The sequence below is a fragment of the Falco cherrug genome, chromosome 1, assembly GCF_023634085.1.
Source record: "Falco cherrug isolate bFalChe1 chromosome 1, bFalChe1.pri, whole genome shotgun sequence".
NCBI lineage: Eukaryota > Metazoa > Chordata > Aves > Falconiformes > Falconidae > Falco > Falco cherrug.
In genome coordinates, this window is record NC_073697.1 from 24,798,440 (window position 1) to 24,821,051 (window position 22,612).

Here is a 22,612-nt window from a genome sequence, read left to right on the forward strand (position 1 = left end):
TGTTTGGGCTATGGATGCCTTTGTTCGCTTGCTATGTGGATATATGATTAAGCTCTGGAGCTGCATTGCTGCAAGCTAAGGAGGCTGGATCGGCATATTCCTGTTTGGTCAGTCCTAACCTAAGACATAAATCTTGTGGTTTTTTTGAATGCCAGACTGTTTGCTGCAAGTTTCCATGCTAGTACTGCCATATACTGTCCATTCTTATGCTCTGGTGAGCTACGGTGATGTGTGCTATCTTTGTGGTTCAAAGAGGGCACTCTGATAATGGTTAAATGCTCACGTCCCCCCCTTTCCCCCCCTCTCTGTATGCTGTAAGGCTTCACGCCTGGAGCTTGCCAGGCAGCCTGCCCCGGGTGTTGTGCGTAGCAGGCAGGAGTAGGGAAGCTCGGCTTTAGGAGAGGGAGCTTGAGTAAGGCAATGAGATTGGGAAGCCTGGCAGTAACTCTTAAGCCAGAAGATAACTCTTGGTTTTGGTTGGTGGTCACTCCTTAAGCAAACATTTGAGAGCTTCAGCAAACTGGGCCTTGCAGCCAAATTGTTTGTTGAGGATGCTGGAGATGGGTGACAGGATTGGCTTGTTCTCTGTAGCCTTGGTGGGCTGGGCTATGTAGGGAAGGGCTGTCAGAATGTGCTCTGAGTGGAAGGAGGCTAACTCCTGAAAATCGTTCCCATACTGCTGTACTGATCCTTCTGAGAATTGTCCTTGGTGCTCAGCTTCTGGGTTTCCCAGACTCGGCCACAGGCTGAACAGTTTTGGGCACATGCATGTGCTTTGTGGTGGGTTTTTATTCCAGTTGGTTACTGCGGCCTTAGGGCTTGTCTTTTTTTCTTTTACTTCCTCTTTTCTCGGATGAGTGTGCTTGAGGAATGGACTGGCTAATCTGATGCTTTAATGATAGCCAAATAGCCTTGGTCGCTCTTGAAGTTCTAGTGGCACGACCACTTGATTTCATCCATCCCCTTGAGAGTCCTTCCTCCCTTTCCTACCCGTTGAGAAATGGGGGTGTGTGTGGTATTTGCTGTATAAGCAAGGATAGGTAGCAGCAGAAGCCCAGTGGTTCTGACACGATAATGATCTAATTGCCTTCATCAAGTCCCACAGTTGCTTGTCTTGGCCACAGAGAGAAAAAGAACTTTTTGCTCTGTGATAATAAGCTGGTTTGGTGTCCTGATGGGAATCCACCTCTAGCAGAGCCCCAGGGCCTGCACAACTAATAGAGAGGAGTTTTAAGCTGGCTCAGCTGGCAACCGAGTCCTTTTTTTTTTTTTTTTTTTTTTTTTTTCCCCCCCCCCTGCAGTTTGGCCATGGGCCCTTTAAGAGGCCTCTGAGCACAATATAAATACTCTCTTTTATTTGTCATAGGCATCTGTACAGCTCCTGGTATGGCTGGCAGTATCTGAGACTCTTGCAGTCCTCCAGCATCTGCTGCTGTAAAGCTGGAAGGTGACTTATTCCAGAAGTACAAAGAAAGAGCAGAAATGCATCAAAGGTAATGGAGGAAGCCCCCAGCAACAGCTGCCGTCGTTTCTTTCTGTCCGATCCGTAACCAATGTATGCTTCAGCTGTACACATGACTTAATATTTCGGTTGGGCACTTCCAGCTCATGGTTATGTGACGGGAAGAGAGGTAAACCATAAACTGGTTCTCTAGTGTCAAGGTAAAGGGACATCCTGCAGTGTGTTTGGGATTTGGCTGCAGACTGAGTAAGTGTGCCATGGCTTAGAGACTGGTGGGAAAATATCCTGTAGGAGGAACCTCTGTGGTCCTGTGAACCTAAAGGAAAGCGGGATTAGATTCTTGGGTTGTTCCATGCCTGAGTAATGCCGCAGAAGAAAAGGGAAACTGGTCCCTGCAGAGTGTAAAATGTGATGTTAACAGTGGGACACTGTGTCCGTGCTACTGTTACAAAAGGTTTTAGCTCAGAGACCTGTCAGCATTTAATTACAGTTGACTTTTAAAACAGTCTTTCTGGTAGGTAAAAGAACATTTTATTATTAAATCTGCACTTCAGACTCAGGAATTTTGAATGTTTGAATTGGTTGCAGAGGCAATTAAGCACCTAAATCCCTTTTGAGATGAGATCATGCCAGTTCTTTCTGTAACAAGGGTGTACAGTGTTTATTCCTGCTTTTTATACAACTGCCATTTGGCTTTTTTCTTTTTTTTTAAATTGTCTTTTGGCTCAGCTAACTAAAGCTAACCTCTCTTCTTTTATTGCTACAGCCCTGTGACTGTTGCTTTATAATTATAAGACACCTGGGAGGAATTTAGTCTAACAGTGATCTTCCTTCAACGTGTTGTTACATCACCCATGAAAAGATCAGAGAGATAACCCTTTGTCCCAGGTAAATTTTAGAAAGTAGAGCAGCATAAGCAAGCTGGAATTGCTGTTTTGCAAAAACAGTGTGTAGGGTTCAGCAGGGAGAGGACTGGGTGACCTCAAATGAAACTTGCCTCAGAGAAAGGAGATGTCCCACTGATGAAGTCTAAGCTTTGGAACAAAAAGTCCCAGAAATAGTTAGCCATAGGTGGTCTCCTGAGAACGTGTAGCGAGATGGGAACTCATGGGAATGCTGCTGTTTAAAAAAGTCCCTTTGTACTATGGTTTCAGGTAACAGCTAAGGTGTGCTGGAATGCTAGGTGTGATCCCCAGCTGACGAATGACCAGAGCTTGGATACAGACTCCTTAGAATTTTTGGTCCCAGCTCCCAAGCAATCTAGTGAATGCCCAAACCAGATTGATCTCAAAGGATTGTACTGTCCCACAGTAAAAAAGGGACAGTTTATACCGCAAACCTGAGGAGTGTCATCTGAAAATTACTGTGTTGCTCTCTGTCTTGAGGTGAGAGTGGTTAAGATCTTTGGTGATCTGAAGTGCTCCAGGACCAGCAGATTGGAAATTCCTTGTTTGAGGAGCCCTTTAGCTCTTAACCTCTTAAGTGTGGAGGTCCCTTAGTCACCAACAGGTTTCAGACCAGTGGCCTGCAATGATGAAGGGAGCGGCTGACACCTCAGAACTGTCAGAAGCTGTCTGGTTTGCTGTTTTCTTAAGTTTGTTTCTAGTTAGGAATGTACATTTTAACACGGACTTAGGTTCTTGGTCAGCGCTGGATTCTGTAAAGCTTGCAGCTATGGAATCACGCAATGTGAGGAGATACCTGATGTTGCATGGTTTGGTTTTCTGATGTAAATGACTATTAATGCATAACATAAATGATAGGGGATTTTTTGCCAAAACTTTTTGTTTACATGTTATTTAATAACGAGTCATACTGATACACAGCCCTACTACTGATTGCAGGTGGCTCACAAACGTTTGACTCCATTATCTGATTATTCTTGGTATTTTCATCGAAGAATATAAAACACCGTGGTCAGGGACTCCTGTGTGGTTCTCTTTCCAAAACTCTTGCTTGGAGACTGCTGAGGAAGTGTGCCAGCTCTTAGATATAGGAACTTTTTGGTAGAATGACCTGTATTAAGTAATGGTTTGAAGGTCCCGGCCACAGGAGAATATGGAAGGGATATTTGTGGAAAGTGATTTAAATGCTGACTGAAAACAAGAGACTCCTAAAATGTCTGAAAATTACCATCATTTGTGGTTATTTGCGTTGGTGGGGTTTATCCCCTGTGGAAATGAAGCCCCACTTTCTCAGGGAAATAACCTGCCCAATTGAAACTGAGGGAGTTGAAGTACTTCGGTATTTCTGAGAAAGCCTCACAAGGTGGATGCCCCTTGGAATGGTACTCGGAATTAATTCATAGCCCTGGAAGGCGTTGGCTGAGGCAGGGGCCGCTGGATGGTGCTGTTGTCTTGTGGTTGACCGGCATAAAAACTGGTTACTTAAGAGACATGACCTGTTCCTAGGGAAATCCACTAGAAAACTAGTTTTAAAAGTTAAGTATCTGGCATTTGAGAATGGCAAGCATGGTGCTCATGTATAACATCTTTGTATCATTTTATGAGAAAGTCATGTCTCTTGGTCAAGAAGGGAAAGCTAAAGTACCTTGGCTACTTGTGAGCATTTGGGAGCTGTATTCATGAAGGCTATAGGACGGTGAGCAAACAAGTTACCACCACCACCAATCTGGATAAAACCCCCAAGCCTCACAGGTAGTAGTGTAAGGGTTTAGTTTAAACTGATGTCTTTGAGCTTCCACTGAGATGTAAATTTTTATTTCAGATAAGCTGCTCACCTGAAAATCAAAGGAGCAATGAATAGTTAAAAAGGAAGGAGAAGTCAGAAGTTGTGTTTATCCCAGCGAGCATGAGCGAGTGCGTGTACCCGTGCACCGTAGGAGGGAGTCTACACACAAGCTTTTCAGAGGTAGGGAGTAGTAAGTCCTGAAGAAAAAACTATGTGTGTGTACAGCTTCTGAAGTTACTGAGATCAAACCAGAAGCTTTTCAGGGAAATGCGATACTCGGCTCTGTGAAGACGTGCATGGTCTGACTTCATTCCTCCTTTTGGCCTGGAGGAGTGGAATTGCAGAGTTTGAGCCTCAGATCTGCTGAGGCAAATGCTGTTAGGCTCAGGGCTTGATTGCACAGAGTGAGGATTCAAAGTAGGACCATGTGATTCCATTTAGCTCTAGGTGATGGTTTGAGGCAGTGTCCTGAAGGAAAGTGCTTTTTAGCGGAAAGATTTCAAAATGTAGTTTGCTCTAGTGTTGTGACAAAGATGTTGGTCAAGAGTTGTTTTTTTTTTTTAAATATGATTAGTGCTTTTGAGTACCATTGCTTCCAGGTGCGTGATCTGGGATAGCTTAAAGGGTCTGTCTTTTTTTTTTTTCTTGTTAGAAATAAAGAAGGGGAAGACACTTCTTCAAAACCTATCGATGTAAAAAAAATTAAATAAATCAAGTGCATTGTTTGACTTGAGCTTTGGGCTTCCTCTGTCTTAAACAGGCCATTTTATGTCATTTTATCTGCCTTTTACCATGCATTTAAAATAGGACCATTGCTAATTGCCTGCTTGGTTAGGAGTTAAAAGGAAAATTCAAGTAGTGTTTCTGACATACTGTGTATGTTTAAGGCATGGAGTTCTTTCAGATGCAGAGAGTAGCACTGGACTGCTTCCAAAATCCAGTTTTAGTAAACTCTGTGTGACTTCAGAAAGGAACAATTTCTTCCTTTGTTTTGTTGCTGTTCTCATAAAAAGAGTATGTATCTGTGTATGTATGCCTATGTACGTGCATGTGTGTGTTTCATTACCACTTTCTGCAAAGTTTTTGAATACTGACTGTTGTGACCTCTGGATTGTAAAATCAAGTTGCAGAATGTCTTAGTGTAAAGACTGACTTGCTGCCTCTTTTTTTTTTTTCTTTCTTTTTTTAATTTTTTTTTCCTCCTGGTCCACCAGTTTGGATAACTATTTCCAAGTTACTTGAATCCAAAGAGTGTTTGTGAAAGCTGAGAAGACAGAGTGTAAGCGTTTACTGCCGGAATTTGGGACTAGCTCATGGCCTGAGATGGAGTGCTTCAGATGCAGTTAAGCTTCCAGCACTTTGTTTTCTCTCCGCAAAAGCTGTAGAGGATGTCACCTGTGGCTGTTATGCCCCCTGGCATTCAAGGAAGAGCTAACTCTGCCTTTTCAGCTCACAGTCCTGGCATTCCTTGTTAAAAATTCCTGACTGACTACTCGAAGTTTTCCTTGTTCATGTCTGTGCAAAGATTTAGGAAAGTTATTAGGAGCTAGTGATAGCCAGAGGGCTGATAATATAGCTGAAAGTGATTAGATGGTGCAAGGTGTCACTCTCTTTCTGCTTTTTAGAGTGTGTTGCCAGCTATTTTGCCTGCTTGGTGGCACTTGGACAAAACATGGCTTAAGAGCAGTGCTTAGTGGTACAAGCAGTATTGTTTTGTTACTTACCGACTCACTTTGTTTTCTCCGGTCTCAAATGAAAGATTTTGGCTACAGGTGTTCTTGTCACTATGCCTTCTGTGACCTTGCAAATGAAGTTAGCGTGTCTATGGGAGAGAGTGCCTTAAAGTTACTGTGGGAAAAATTTTGAAATACGGTGTGTTCAGAGTGGCAGCGGGATAATAAAGATTCTGCTCAGCCAAGCAGAAATGCTGATTTCACTTTAGGGCAGGATCAGCTACATAGCAATGAGCTCACTCTAGCTTCTAGTGACGGAATTTCAAGTTGTCTCACGTTTAGTTAGTGTATGGAAGGTGACACTGAGAAAGTAAACCTGCTTTCCTTGCCCTGCTCCTTTCCTTTCTTAGCCAGGGTGCATCATGATGTGCTGGTTCTGGGCCACGCGTCTCTGTCTCCCTGTCCTGGCAGGAAGGGCATGCGTGCTGTACAATACGGCTTCCTAAAGCCACTTGGGTTGCTGGCTAGAGGGAGCTGTGTGGGTTAGGAGATGCTGCTGGTAGAGGGGTAAGGAAGTGAAAGAGGATGTGGGTCACATTTTTCAAAAATTCTTGATCACATATGGGTTATGGCACGATGCCACTGCAAAAGTAGACGGCGCTTCACGTTTAGTCATGCCCGGTGCTTATTATAGTTCTGTTGTGGGATTCCAACAGCATGCCAGCTGCGAGTGCCTATCATTAGATAGTCATCCCAGCAGTGGAGTGATCCACCTCCTGGGTGGGAAGAGCCACTGACAGCTGCCCGGAGACACTGGGTGGGAAAAGCTGATGCATGGACAAATGACATGCTAATCCCAAGTAGGGAAAGGAGTGTGATGCCAGCCATGCAGGACAGGGATCGTTACAGGCCTTCCTCTACTTCTGCCCATGTTGGCCTTGCTCTCCCAGATTAGTAAACACTTGGGCAAAAAGCATGAATAGAAATAACATAGCTGGGAATCACTCTGCTATGCCTAAGTGCATATGAGGGTTGTTGGGAAGGTTAATGCGGGTATTTCTGCAGTGTAAGCTGCGTGCAGGAAAATTCTTCTGCCCAAATTCCTGCTTGCTTGCTGAGCTTTGACCGCAAGAATAGCAAAGAAAAGCATGAGAAAGGTCTCCAGGGAATGAGCAGCAGGATGGGTTTAGGAAGGATGAAGTACTATGCTGAAGTTTGCTTTCAGCAGCTGGTATCTTCTAATATGAAATTACAGCCTGAAATGTAGACAAAGAATATAGAAATACAGTGATGAAAGTGACTTTAAATCCTAATAGCTGATTTTGCTTTCTGTTTTTAACTCAGCCCAGAGTTAACTTTGAATTTACTTATGTGATGAAGACCTCATAACTGCCTCTTTTTGAGGATCAGACTGGCATTTAAAAACAAGCTTAAGTGTATTTATGTAAGTGTGATGCAGAGCATTCTCACCAAACTGTTAGAATTTCCTTGTTGACTGTGTTTAATTTGTGGCCAACTGCATTTAAGAATGACCTCTTCCTCATGGGATATTTAGTGACTCTGTTTTAGTAGATAAACTCCCCAACTTAGCAACATGAAAGCTGTCTTCCTTGCATAATATTATAACACCCCATTAAAAAAAGAAAGAAACCTATAACTTAATGTGATAACTTTGATTTAATAACTTGGGTTATGTATAAACTCTTCCTGTCTGAATGCTGATTATGTTTATCATTAAATGGAGGTGCTGGCACATATGTATAGGAGGCCTAGGATCTGTAGTAAATATAAAGCCCGTAAATATTTAAGGCGTATTTCAGCCTTTAACACATCCTTTAGTACTGTTAAGTCAAAAATAACTTAAAGCAGATCTAGGAAAACAGCTTAAAACTAATTTGGGAAACGCCGTTACTTATGGAAAATGGAAATGATGTTTTAAGACTACGCAACCGACCTTGGTGTTACCTGTACCATTAGATTTATTAGCATGTGCTTCACACAGGAACACTGCAACTGAGTGAAACCAGAACACCCTTAGCCCTGCCTGCCCCTCGGCTCCTAGGCCAGCCGAGTGGCCCCCGTGCCCACCTGTGGCCTGGCCCTTGCTTGGCTTGAGCCTGGCCCGGATGGTGGCCCCCGGTGCTGGCCGTGGTGCTGAAGGGCACTGGTGGGGACCTGGGGCAGCCCCCCCTGCCAGTTGATTTAGACAGATTCCTCCCACTGGGAGTAACTGGGAGGCAACACACCCATCATCAGGTGGTCTGTCTGGAGCACAGCGATCCCTCCATCTCCCTGGTGACATGTTTTCAAGCCCCTAGTCATGTTTCCTTCCAGAGTCATACCCTTTCCTTCTGCCTGTGGTGACTTTGCCAAGCCAGATGGTAGACCCTTGAGCAGAGGTTTCAAACGGGGCATGGTTTATCAAAAAGTGATGCATTCTGGTGGGTCTCGCTTAAACATGCTGAAGGTTTGGAACATAGTTGGTGTTTATTCTCACAGTGTAGAAAAATGGGTGTCTAAAAGTCCTTTTGAGCAGATGTGCAATTGCTTGCATGTTTGGAAAACGTCTCATATGAGTTGTTTGGGGAGTTCAGAGTGAAGTCTTCTAATGGGAGAGGCGATGCAGCCAACATATCCTTAGCACTGGAATTGCATTTGTGTCTTCAAGTATTTACCTGTTTGCAGTAGAGAAGAAAACTTACCTTGTTTGTGTGCATTTATTGGTTTGGAGGACTGGATGTGTTCAGGATGACTGCTAAGTGGAAAGCGAGGGGTTGCTAACATATTAAAAGCAAATATTTCCAGGGTTTAGTATTCCACCTCTGTAGACTGTGGCAGCGGTGCAGGCTTAGCTAGTAGTACTAACAGCAGTGTTTTTGGATTCTTCATCTTTTGTCATCTTCCAGTGAATCAGCATCTATTTCTGTGTAAAAAGTCATAACATGAAACACCTTAAAAGGGCTGATCCCTACAACAATAAACAATTAAAAGGAAAAACCGAATCCTTGCTCCAGTAGAAAATCAAAGACAAATCGAGCTTCCAAGGAACACCATTTTGTGACGTCCCTGATTACAGTAATAACAATAAAGGTCATGAGAGCTCTGCCATCCTGAGAAGTGATGTTGCTTGCTTAGAAAAGTGGACCCTGCTGAGGCTCAGATCAGGTCTGTCTGATAATGGAAATGGAACAGCCGTGTTTATTTCTAGAATGTGTCAGAGAACCTGTTTCTGCTCTTTGGTCTTCTATAACAGTCAGGTATTTATTTACATGGTCTGAAACTCAATGGCTTGTTCTGTAAAATGGAATTTATGTATATGAATGCTTAGTACCTTTCCTTCCCCTTTTGTGTGCTGATGGCATGACATCTTGGTAAGGAAAATGGAAGGGCAATGGGATTTTCCTGGTCTAAGGTCATACTGCTGCCAAAAAGGATGGTTTCAGCCTGACACTAGTGGCATGTTCCTGCCCCCTTCCCCACTGTACTGCTGTGCAGAGGGAGTGGGATAAGTTGGGGCTAAGCCTCAGAGTTCTTGTTACGTTCCTTCCTGCCCTCAGTATAGTTTAGAGAGGTTATTTTTCTTGGTAGGTGACCGAATCTGAGGTCCAGTGCATCTTTGGATGTATTACTTTTGAGGGCATTTTGTTACCTTATGAGGAATTAAGCCATAAATGTTGGTTTTGTAAAATATAATTTTGGGAGGATATTGCAAATGATAAAATATCACGATGATGCAGTAGACACAGAAATTCATCAAACTTTTTAAAATGGTCAGTAGTAAGGCTTTTGCTTGTGTGCTAATTCATACTGAATAAAACAAAAGGAACTGAGAAACTCTTTGATAGCCTTACACTGAAGAAAGCATGCATTGAGAAAACTAAGTGGATAAGCATGTGTCTGTGCCTGGTGATCTTCTATTTTTGGGCCCTTCTGTTTTAAAATATTGCAGCTAGTTTGAAAACGAATTGAGAGCACCACGTATTGGTTGGAAATATAGAGAATATATATAGAAATGAGTGATCTGTTCAAGGGAGTAAAATTAAGTAACAGCAGGAAATCTGAATGTACTACCACAATCTATTATTACAAAAGCTTTGCTTCTCCTGTTGGAATAAAGAAAACTAATAATAATGTGTAAATTGAAAAAAGTCTTAAGTTTAGAAATCTGATTTCAGATTGTTGGGGTGGTTCTTTTTTTGCCTTTTTTGACTCAACTGGCTGTGCAGCCAAAAAGATGTAATAGAGTAGGTTTTGTTACATCTGTCCTCAGTGGGCTCAGACAATGTGGGACAGACCAGTCAAGTGCAATAAAACTCTAATAAAGTGAATTTCTCCTTAGTGGAAGGATTGCTGAAAATTAGCTGAGGATATTGAAGAATATTTGTCCATTGTTTGTTAGAATGCTATAAAATATATTATAATCACACAATGCTAACACATTTTTGGTCCCTGCAGCTACACCTTCTGCTGTATTACACTGTAAACCAAGGGGATAAATGCTGTAGGTCAGTGACTGGTGCTCTGCAGGTGATCCATACGGTACCCGGATAAGTTGGACCCTGGTCTGTAACTACAGCCGGTTCTTTCTGTGCAGATACCACTTCTGCCATCACTTTTAATGTTAGGTCTGCAGTGGAATTGCTGGTTTGCTTGCAGCTGTTGAGAGACGTAATGTAACTCTGGATGCAGGCAGCTGTGTCACCTTACTTGCCGTATCTGCTCTCTGTGTGTGTGTTACCTGTTCACTGAGAAAGGCCATGTGGACTTTTGAAAAGCCACGACAGGAATGAATGAGCAACTTCTATTTGTCTTTTGTGTCCCCAATACTGCAGGTATATCTTATTTGCATTATGATAGGATGCTGAGGCCTGCTTTCTCACATCTGAGGCTGAGTTTTTGATCTGATTTCAAGCCCTGCAAAGCAGTACTCAAAGTTGGTGTGCACAATGATGGCAGAAGCTTTAAAGCACTCAAGGTTGGAGGAGAAGTTACAGTCTTCTAGGGCTGAAAAACTGTTTTTCCCTTTGTCTGCTCTATTAAGTCACCATCGATTTGTTACTTGGGAAAGGAAAGGAACAGGGAGAGATTTGGTGTTCAGTGATGAGAGTCTGCATCAGATGCTGCATATAAGAGTGTTTCTGTGGTGCTAGATGGAGTGTACAGATCTGGCCAGGTGGAGACATGTAGGAAAACGTTAAACCCTGAAAAGAATAGTCAGGTTTTCTTTCTAGATTGTGCCTACTTAGGTGCAGGCAGAGGAGAAGTCAGTAAAGGGAGGCCAGACGTAAGCGGGCCCTTACAGAAGAACATGGGATTATGAAGCCAAAGGTCAGGATCTCTCCTAGAACCTGCAGGAAAGATACTGGGACTGCTTTTCACAAGGATTATGAAGAACATGGTTCAGTTGCCAAGGGAGAGGGAATATGCTGCCTAGCAGCTGGTGGGACTTCACCAGCAAAGGGTAGAAAACTGCAAAGCCTGGATGTTTTTATAGTTTTAGGCACTTTTTGATACAAAGCCAAAGACAAGTTGTTGTTTTAACTTTCCCAGGAATGCTTGGTCACAAAATAAATGTGGGTGCTAAACATAACTTAAACATTATACCTGCCTGACTGATTTGGTAAGAAATGACTGAATTGTCCTGCTTGCTGCTAGAATGCAGCCTGTGCTGGGGGATAGGCTAGAATTCGGTCAGCAGCTATGAAAACTGCAACAGTTTGGGACTTAACTAGAGGAATTTGTACAGCTGCAGTGCAGTCCTCTGGATGGGATTGTGACTCCAGTGTTATGCCATTGTATGTAGGAAGAGACATGAGAAATATTTTTTCCTGAAGTTGGTGGGAGCTGTGTTCAGTGCTATTTCCTAAGAAGGCACCTTCGGCAGCAATAAAAGAGACTGTGTTTTATTGGTAATCAAAACTACCTTCAGAGAAATTCAGCTACCTGAGGGGTAGACTGACTCATCGTTTACAATGTTGGTTAATGACAAAGAATATGTTCAGAGCGATTCAAAGGAGAACGGGGCTGCTGCATTATAAATCTCGCTTCCTGTTTTTGCTTGAAGTTTTGAGACATCCTCCCTCAGACTTGACTAAAACCTACTTCTCTTGTAAGCTGGTTGATAGCACCAAGGTGGAAAATCGATATGAGGAAGGGTGATGAGCTTAATCTCTGTAAAAAGCAGGAATCACCCCCTGCCCTACTTAAGTTCCTTTTTTTTTTATTTTTTTAACTGCTGCTTTTTATGCTTGTACAGCTCCGCTGGTATTCTAGATTAGCTGTGCTGTGTTCATGATAATTTCTGGACAGTTTTGAGAGGGCTTGACACTTGTATCATCCCTATATCTGTGGCAGGGATGCTGACACACAGACGGTAAGTAATGTGCCTACAGCTACCACTCTTAGTGCGAAAGTTGGTTATAGGTGATGTAGTTTTTATCAAATTCTCTAGGGACAGGAAAGATTGTTTATGTTTTGCTGTAGTACTTCAGGGGTCTTTGAACATGGTTTTCTTTATGACTTGGAGAAGCTCTTCTGAACCCAAAACTAAAGGGTTTAGGTCTCCCTTTTACAAATGTATTCAGACAAAGGAATGTAGGGAGCATATTTAGATTTTACTTTGTGTGGATGCCATATAGTGTTTTCTGTTCAGGTTGCTCAGATTTGCAAGCAAATGGTATTGCATGAATGTCATAGATGAAATTCTATGGGTTGCAGTGCTTGAGACACGTTCCCGCTGCTTCCTGGTATTCAATAAAACCAGTGGACTTGAAATAAATAATGTTCAACGGCTCTAATTTTAGCATAAAATTAAGATAACTTGTTGACTAGTGTTATTGTTCCAAAGAGCGTAACATTACCCAAGAAACCAGCAGGACTCATAGATGTATTCCGTTGGAGAGTGTTTGCACAATATCCACTATAAACTGTTGTCAGTTGCTATGATACAATCAGAGAAGATCAAATGGTGGATAAACATTGCATAACTCATCAAAGAGATCAAGTAAAGTATATAGGTAAGGGATGGAAGTAATTGTGGCACTGGTAGATATCTGAAGAGAGGTAGTGATCTGAGGCTGGAGGACAGTCACAGAAATGCTGTGCGCTCAGGAGCAAAATGGAAGTAGATCAAGAACCTCGATGATGGAGGAAAAGAGAGGATGGCAGCTTTAAAACTGTGTAGGCAGGAAGGAATAGATGTCCTAGTTAAAACACTGGCAAAAGTTCTTGGAGGAATCTGCACACACAGCAGATTTTTTTGATCCCATGGTATCTTAGAAGGATTTCTTCTTATTCCCACCAAAAAAATTATGGGAGATATCTTTTTCTTTAAATTTTGAGTAATTTTTCTTGCTTAATTCCATCTTGTTTAGTTAGATACTTCTTCATCTTAAAAAGATGACCCCTCTCTTTATGATGACTGCTTTTTTTAATGTGAATTTTTCACTGTGTCAAAGCAGCCAGGTAATGATAGAGTTGTCTTCACTTCCCAAATCACCCCAGACTTCTGACAGTTGTTTGTTTCTTTCAGGTGTCTGTGTAGAGTTATTACGTCCATTCTTGCCTTCCCTTGGCAGGAGAGATCAAACAGAAGATAAACCACTCATGCCTGCAGCAGCGCTCCCTCGTTGCCTAACTACCTATCCTTATTCTTCTTCCAGGTGCACCTTACTCCATCCCACACTGGGGAAAGTGATTCAGTAAAGCGAACAGGAACAGCTTTGTGCTGTGTTCTTAGGGTCAACAGAGTCTGGCAGGTTTGCATAAGAGGGAGGATTTTCCAGCAAGCCACTATATCACCACTGAAAATACCTGGCCACTCAAACTGAAGCAAGAGGGAGTAATCTAAACTCCTTGGTTGATTAGTAAGAAAAAGCTTTGGCAGGTTTTTCAACCTGGTGCTTATCTAAGTTAGCAAAGAATTTCAAGTGATTTCCGGAGAAATGAATACCCCCACTTATTTCACTGCATGCCAACTCAGACTTGGAGATAATGCTTTCTAAATTGAGTTAAACTTCACTGCTTTTCAATACAAGGAGGAGGAGAAAGGTCCTGTTAGAAAGAACTGCAGAGACCATTTCAGAGCTCTGGTTTCTGGTGACCTTTTAATAATGCACAGCAGGACTGAAAGTAGCAGTGGTCAAGTTCCTTGGCTTCAGAAAAATGAAGCCTGTTTTGTGAAGCTGGGCTACTTCAGCCAGTGACATTTGTGGCACGTAACATTTTACAGTGTGCTAATGACAATTCCACAAATGCGACAACTGGATGTCTGCTCAGAGAAGCAGCAGCCTTTTTTGTATCTGCCTCACAGGTAAATTCCCTTGTGTTTTGAGTTTTGGTGTCTTTAGTTGATTACTTGTGCTCAAATGTGAGAAGAAATACTACAGAGATAATTATAATCACTTTGAATTTAATCCTGCGGTGACTCCTGCAAGAAATTTTAAGGATATGAGAAAAAAAAATGATACCAGGAAGGATAGAGTGAAAATTTGTATGTGTAGCTGGAAGGGAAGAGCAGACAAAGATGGGGGGAAAAAAAAAGTAGTATTGGGGTGTAGAGCATCACAGGGATTTGATATGGGTGGGATACACAGAAGACAGGAGACTGGCTAATAATTTGCAGCCCAGGAGGTACCGTTTCTATTCAGCTCTTCTGCATGGTCATATATGTGCCATGCTTAATAAAGGGGAGACCATCAGTGCAAGAGATTTCTCAGTCTGACCAACTTGGAAGCTTCCATCCATTCCCTGGCAAGGAGGACTGAATGGGCACAATCGCCACCATAGGTCAAAGCAGGGAGGCTTGCAGCTTTGACAGTGCGATTCTTTTACACTGACTTGAACAGGGAAGTCATCCCTTGCAGATTATTTTCATGGCTACGTTCTCCTTCCTGCTCCTGCCCCTCTGTCTCTGATGCTTAGGCCCTCTTAACAAGTGCTTTTTACCAGATCCCTTGGTAGTCAAATAGGCTCTTTTTGCTCCTCGCATTGAGTAAGGCTGTAAAAACTGGAAAAAGGGAATTTCTTGCAGGAAACTAGTAGGATCTGGGCTTTCTTTTTATCCCACTTCTGTGCCATCAGCTGAGAGAAGAGAGCAAAGTGTGGTTAAAGCAATGATTGGGGTGGTTTGGTGGTGGTGGAGGGATGATGGATAACACTGGTGGAAAGGTACTACTAGCTTAGTAACACTAAGTAACACTGCTAGCTTAGTAACACTAAACTAGTTAGCTTGGGTTTAGGTTTGGTGGCTTTTTTTCATAATTGGTAGCAAAGTTCTGCTGAACCAGGGGTATCGCTTGATAGGCATTTACATATGCTTTGGGTGTGTTGTGATTATTTAGTCTGAATGGAGGTGGTTTCTCTTTGGTTCAAGTGAATGACACATAGGGTCTGTGAGTTCAGTGCTGCTTTCCAACCAAATCACAAAATGCCAACTTATCTTTGCGGCAGAGTGTGTGTAGATATGGTACTCAAACCATAATGCCTTCCTAAAAAGCTGTGCACAAAGAAGTGTTTAAATACATAGATGTGGGAGTATTCTGCTGGTAGGTGGGAACCTGATGAAGTAGCTAACAAAGCAGGGATTTCTTACAAAGTCACACAGGAGTGTGAACCATTTCTAACTGCCATGCTATGTCCTGACTCTGAAATTGCTCTTAGAAAACTAACAGTTACTAACAGTAAAAACTGCTTAAACAATGGGTGATTGCGTGCCTCTTGTAATATTAGCAATGGGAGATAGTGGTGTTGTCCTTCAAGAGGCAGTTTTAGACAACATGCATTTCAATGTGATTAACTGTAAACCTTCCGTGTCTTTTCTGGCTGTGATTCTCTCTGTCACAAAGTAAGTGCTTACAAGTATGCAACGGGATGATTTGTTGTTGTTAAACATGTTGTAGCCTATGGTTTGTAATGTGTCAGAACAGCAAATAGCAAAAGATAAATAGAAATCCCAGAAGAGAGACAGAAATTAGTGCTTTCAGGTGGTAAAAGAATTTTCTTGGATACTAGGTGATGTGGACAGATGGAAGAGAAATGAGGGGATCTGGTCTTTTTGGAACAGTTGAGCTTTTTGGATGTGATGTGTTATCTCTCCTTAGAATCATTTAGGTTGGAAAAGACCTTTAAGGCCATCGAGTCCAACCATTAACCCGGCACTGCCAAACCCACCGCTAAACCATGTCCCCAAACGCTGCATCTACGCGTATTTTTGAACACCCCCAGGGATGGTGGTTCCACCACCTCCCCGGGCAGCCTGTTCCAACACTTGACCACCCTTTCAGTGAATAAATTTCTCCTGATATCCAGTCTGAACGTCCTTTGTTTCCTTCCCTGTTGCTTCCCTGTTGAGACTTAGTCTATAAGTTCTTCGAGGCAGGGATTCAGATGAGACAGTCCTTTAGAGCAATAAATGATAGTAACGCATTTGCTGTCTGCCTGGCCAGAGCCCTGTGTCAGCAGGGCTGAGTTTTTTTGCAGCAATTCTTTCCTTTTCCCTTGAAAAAGCAAGCTCAAGGGTTTTCAAAACCTGAGTTTTGCTGTTTGTAACTTGATATGTTAGGGTTTTCAAGTTGTTTTACCTGTCTACTTGTTTAAAATCTGCAGTGACAATAATATGCTGATAAATATAATGCGTTTTGCTTTCAGCTTTTCAAAGTTAAAGAAAAAAAATAATATCCAAAGTCTTTAATTTTGTTTACTACTCAGTCCCTTAGTCTCTTCAAGCATTCAAAAAACAAAGCAAGGAGAAAAAAACCTGTTAACAAGAAGATTCTTAAAGGGTTCATTTTGAAAGACTTGAGCTTGTGAATTGATCAATTGTGCCAGCTTTTCCAGGAAATAAACCTGCACCTTTAAAGCTGTGCACAGCTTTCCTTCCAGAATGGCTGAAATGCTTGGCTGGGCATACCCTCCCTCTGCTTCATGTCCTCGGCATCTTTGTGTTCGTTAATTTTCAGGCTCTCTGAGAAGGAAGTTCTTCTTGCTTCTTGTACACGGAACTTAAAGCATAGAGAAGTTAAACAACCTTGTCCTGGGTTTCTGGGCAAGTCAGCAGGGTTTTCTGAAACTTAAGGCAGGGCCTTTGGGTGAAATCCTGGTCCTACTGGCAAAACGACTGAGGGGGGCAGGTTTCTGCGCGTCCTTAATATTGAGAACACAAATAAATGAAATCTTGTCTTCTGTCGTTCTCAAGACACCTTATGAAAGGAGTTTAGCATTTTTATCCGTCTCCTCCAGACAGGGACACTGGGGCTGTATGCAATAAAATGCCATTGCTGAGGCTATTTAGCAGGATGGTGGCATTCCTTCCTTGGGAATAAATTGCATATCCTTTCTGTTCCGGATGAGTGCCATAGCCGCTAGGCGCCTCTGCCACCCCCTGCTACACACCGCTTGGGTAAGCAGCTTGTCATCACTGGGCAGGATTTGAGAGGGCTAATTGGCAGTGCTGGTAGCATGCTAGTTGGGCAAAGTGTCATTTTCCTCGGTGCATCACGTTGCACTGCTGGCGCGTAATCTGAGAGAATGGAAGCAGAGGGAAGCAATGCGTGCAATATTAGACAAGAGCCGGTGCAGCGAGGACACCACGTTCTATAAATACAAGCTGCGGATGCCTGACCCTAATGGGAACATTATATAGAGCAAGTCCTATAGCTGATAGGGGATTTTGCTGTTTCTGAAGGGCTGGGAGAAACATCGTTCTTTGGCAAGCAGAGCGATGACTTGCAGTGTAGATGTTCTTCAGTCCATTTCTTTGGACACCATTTTCCCTTTCTTTCCTCACCAGTATTAATTTGGGGGCCTTATATTCCCTGCTTTCTCTCCTCCTGATTGCTTCTTGGTATCTTCTTGACTGCTGTGGTGGGTCTTGGTGGGGGCCTTTGAGTCATCTCTAATAGCCTAACTTTACATCCTTCAAAGTATATTTTAATTGCCTGTCTCTGATCCAGCAGGAACAGTGACAGGTCCTCGTCAGAGCTCTTGAGAATCCTCTTTATACTGACCAAAAATCAGATGAATAAAATACGTTCAGTGAGTGCGTGGTACAGGTCTTCAGAATTGTAGATAGGGTGTATATCAACTAGTAATTTTATAACACATGGATATAATAGTGCTTTTTAAAGAGATTCTCAATGCTACCTCAACAATTACAACAGATGAAATAGGGGTGTTGGGGGTTTCTGCTTTTTTCATTCCATTTTTTCATTCCTTTTTTCCCTGCTTTTTTATTTTTCTTTCTTTCTTGCCTTTTTTTTTCTTTCTTTCTTGCCTTTTTTTTTTCTTTCTTGCCTTTTTTTTTTCTTTCTTGCCTTTTTTTTTTCTTGCCTTTTTTTTTTTTTTCTTTCTTTCTTGCCCTTTTTTTTTTTCTTTTTGAAACATCTCTAAACAAATATCTTTGGGACTGAACTGGCTCTTTTCCAAGGGACTGTTCTGCTTCCTCATGTTTTTGGTGGGGATTTTGAAGGTGATATGTGCGGTGAAAGCTCGTAGACTGGGATGGAGCTGGCTTGAGCAGGGATCTGAATCCGGCCTGTCATCCCAGTGAGAGAGGTCAGAAGCCCCCTGGTAGGGTGCCCAGAGGCTTGGCAAGATGGGATGGTGCAAACAGCTTCTTCCCAAAGGGGGCCTTGGAGAATGGAGTGCAGAACTGGGCACGGGATGTGGACTGGGGGCTAGCATTGGGGACTGGGCAGGCCTCTGGATGGGCATGACCTGCTCCCATCTCCAGTTTTTTGGCATCTCTGCAGGATGGGTCTGATGGACTGCTGACGTTGAAAAGAGCAGAAAGAAGCAATTCTTAAAGGGAGCAACCAAGAGAGAGGCTGAGGGCTGCTGCTGCTGGCATCCTCTGCTGAAGACAGGCAGACGAGCTCTGGGAGCCTGCCTGTTCTTCTTGGAAGGGGGGTGCCAGTACTGCTTCTCTTCTTGCCCCTTGTAGGGTAGGAAGAGAAACTGCTAGCAGTGTGTCTTGGCTTTACCTAAGGTAGAGCAGGTGAGCTGCTATGTCAGAAGTTCTGCCGTGGTTTTCCAACACATCTTTTCATGATCAGTTGCCTCCTCTGGAGTGTATTTCTGCTGCAGCTTTACACCTATTTCCTGGCACTTGATGTGTGCCCTGCCTCAGCAGGGGCAGGTTTTGTATGTCCTGTGCTGCAAAGCAGGCTCTCCAGAGAAGGAATTGGCTTTCACTTAACCTTTGTATCTCCTTCTACAATTTATCTTTAAAGGCACATCTCAAGCATTCCATGCCACAGTGTGCTTTAGTATGGCCTGTGACTGGTCTGAAAACTGTGCTAGCTGTAGAAGCAAGAAATGTATGTTTTAATGCGCAGTTAAAAATAGCTTTGTTTGTTTTAAAGCACCCTCCCCTACCTGGTATTAATTTCCATGGAGTTGAAGAATTTTAAATTCTCTTGGTTTCTGTGATGGCTGCACACTGAATTTGGAATATTAGCCATTCCAAATGAAGTTTTAATGACATCAACAGTATGTTCCTTCCATTATACCGAAATCGTTATAAAGCGTTATGTCTTAAAGGGGAGACAACTGCTGAATACTCTGCTGTGTTCTGTGTTTTTTCATTCTTTTTCTTTTTTCTTGTACGTTTGAGTTGAACACAATTCAATTCTTCATTAGATGTTCTTGGACTGGTAGCAGTATTGCTTTGGCTTTGTTCCTAAGTACAAGTTAATGTAAGTAAGGGTGCCATTCCAGCTTTCCAAAGAATGAAACAACCAACAGAATAACCTGACAGGCTAGTTATCAGGCTGTGGTTACGTGTTCAGGTGTATCAGACCTGTATGTTATCAGATAATTTGGCAGTACCGACTTCATATGGACCAGGTATGAAAACACAGCCGCGTTTCTGTTTCATGAAGGAGAATATATTAGAGCACACAGTAACTGAGCTGGCTGTGGCAGAATAGGTGATAACTAGTCAGTCATAAACATCGGTCCATAAAATGCTGAAAACCTTGTGTTGGTAGGGTGAGCTTGTGCAGTCTGGTGCTTTGTACTGGATGGCTGTGGAGTTCTCATTCTGCTGCAGTGCTTCCCAAAATCAGGCTTGCTTGCTTTTTGGCACTGCAACTTCTATTCCTCATTTACTTTTATGTTGATGCGTTTGGCAGTTTACTTGGAGAGCCTCAAGTGCAAAGATGTAGCAATGCATTTGGGAAGAACCTTCTTGAAGGAAGGGAGTGCCTGTTAAGAGCTGCATTAGACTTCAGGTACATGTAAGGACCCTGTTAAACTTTATCTGAGTTGGCTGTGGGAGGTGAGAAGTACTTCTGGGAGGGCTACAGCTGCGCATCCAGGCTTGAAGGGGATGGCTCAGAGAACACGTATTGTAACTGGCCTAACCAACTGCAGAAATGAGGCAAGTTATCTCCTTGTTTGATTCCACTGCTGCTTAGCAGAGCTATGTTTTAGATAGCTTTGTAAATAAACTTTGTAAATAAAAGGCCTTGTATCAAAGCCTTCAGACCTGTTGAATTTTTCTCTTCCTGTAGAAACTACCCATTGGTACCCATCTTCTGGGGTGGAAGAACAGGCAAAATTTTCTTCCTGCACAGTTAACGTGATGGTCTGAATGTTATTTCTATCTTTTATTACCATTATTTATATCAAAAACATTTCTAAAATTTTTAAAACTTGTTTCCCCTGCTTCCCAAGAGCCCTAGCAAAAATCTAGCAAGAAAAAGTAAGTGTTGTGAAGAGTTAATTATGGAAGGAAAATACCTTCTGAGGCTTAGCTGGAGGCTGATAATGAGTTTTCATTGCCTGGAGGTACATTAGGATGAGAAGAAAATGGGTAAGGAACTGGAGTGGGGCTAAAACTGGTTTTAGCAGGGTCTCAGTCAAAACAGGGTGCTAGTAAGTTCTGCGCAGTAATATCCAAATGCTATAGTCAAAGCTGCTGTTACCACAGCTACGCTTGCTTCAACAACTTCAAGGAAAAAACAAGCGAAAAAAAACCCAAACCCCAGACTTCAGCCATACATGATCTGAGCTGATTCATGCTGGAAATTAAATAGTTTCCAGAAGATGCACAGTGTTCAAGATGGAGGGGAGAAGGGATTTCCTTGAGGACACCTTTCAAGTTTGGTATTCAATCTCATACAATCACCTTGAAAAGAAACAAAAATGTGCTCTGTTTGCTTGTCTACCACGAGTAACTGCTAAGTAAGGTATGTGATGGATCCAGGTAGAACTGGAAGTAAGGTGTACTCTATGTTCTGAGAGAGCTGGCTGTGGGGAGTTAATATGCTTAGAAAATGTTATCCATCTTAGCATCTCCGATACAGTTTTTGTGGAGGCACCTCTTGCATTTTGAGCGAGTAGTCAGATCCGCAAGGGTATGGAACCAGGATGAAGGCAAGTGTAGATGCCATGAAGAGTAAGCAAAGTGACATAAGGGAGGAGCGCTGTGAAGTTCATTGCTAAACCCGGAGGCTGCCAACATCTTCAGTGCTTACGTACATCAAGAAAATAAGGAGGCTCCGTTCTCTCGCTTGCCCCTCGGTTGTGAAGACTCTTTCTGCATTTCTCCTAGCATGGAAATGTGCACGCAGAGGTTTTAGACATGAAGTTACCTAGCACAGCAGACAGCTGGGGGTGGCAAATCCGGCAGGTTCAAGGTTTGCCAGTGCTAATACTCTGAGACATCTGCACCCTACCGCAGAGGGATGGGTCAGGTGGGTGGGATGGTGGTTACTGGCCCCCAAGGCACTTCTTCCTCCCTCAGCAAGGGGGCTAGCAAGCTCAGATCTCCTGGCTCCCCATCCCAGCTCTGCTTCGTTCCCTTCTTTCTTTATAGGTGGCAGGTGCGATCTGGTCTTCATCTGGAGCTGGACGCAGCTCTCCCTTCTCAGCACGGCAAAATTCCTTATTGCTTACGCTTCTTGGTGGCCTGGAGCCAGCTACGATTGCGTTCTGTGTCCTTACGCATATGCGTGCACGCTGCTGTAAGGTGGTGGAGTCCTACGGCAGGGGTGTGGGTAAGGGCTTAGGTCAAAGTAAGTGTAGTTGGCTTGTAGAGGGGACCGTGTTTCCAGGAGAAACAGATGAGGGAAGGGATTAAATGAGGTGAGTGGGGTGAAGGGTTAGGTGCTTGGAGAAAGCCTCCCAGAGGCAGGAGGGAAGGCCGGGACTAGCTCCAGTCATCCCCAAGATGGGCAGTTTGGACCACGGACAGATAGCTGACACGTATTAGTTTCAATGTCACTAGGTGAAGGGCTCGGCTTACACCAAAGGCATACGCAAAGCAAATTGTAGTAGTGGGATATTCCTATTAGTTTGGGACCCCACGCCCTCTTTGCCAGCGGCAGAAAGGTTAGGTTTTCAGGGTGTTGCCCCTAACTTCTGTGATTGCCCTGACGGTGGCTGGCATTGCTGCTCTTGTGTGGCTTTCAGGGGCTTTAACAGAGACGCTTCCCACAGTCGATTGGTCAAATGGAGCAAAATGTCACAGGGGGCAACTATTTTGATCCCTTTCACTGGGGGGGCTGAGGGGAGGGAAGAAGGGGGCCATAATAAATGTCATAACAGACCTGAAGTTAAGAAGTGTTCCTCCAAGCTTGGAGAATGTTTGCTGGATTCTGCCTCTCTTTTTGAGCTGGAGCGAATGTGGAAGGTGAGCTGCTGTGAACCACTGTTTCTCCTCCTGCTAAAGGAACCCGATGGAACAGTTGGTTCTGTGGACGGACTGGAGGTAGGTCTGGGCAGCCTGGTTTGGGGCTGGATGCCGAGAGGCAAAATCATGCAGGAGGGATGCAGTGACTTC

At 43.3% G+C, this 22,612-nt stretch overlaps 1 protein-coding gene across 2 annotated transcripts in view; it reads left to right on the forward strand.

Moving 5' to 3' along the window:
* The window catches only part of SLC4A4 (solute carrier family 4 member 4), a 236,856-nt gene that overhangs the window by 13,661 nt on the left and 200,583 nt on the right, over window positions 1-22,612 (forward strand). Inside the window, exons 1-2 of one of the 2 annotated variants that reach the window (XM_055700702.1) lie at window positions 2,245-2,350; window positions 4,190-4,333. The exons of the other annotated variant lie outside the window; for it this stretch is intronic. The gene's annotated coding sequence lies outside the window, so the exon portion shown is untranslated. Of the gene's footprint in view, window positions 1-2,244; window positions 2,351-4,189; window positions 4,334-22,612 lie in introns of those variants that run through there. 2 annotated transcript variants of the gene reach the window in all.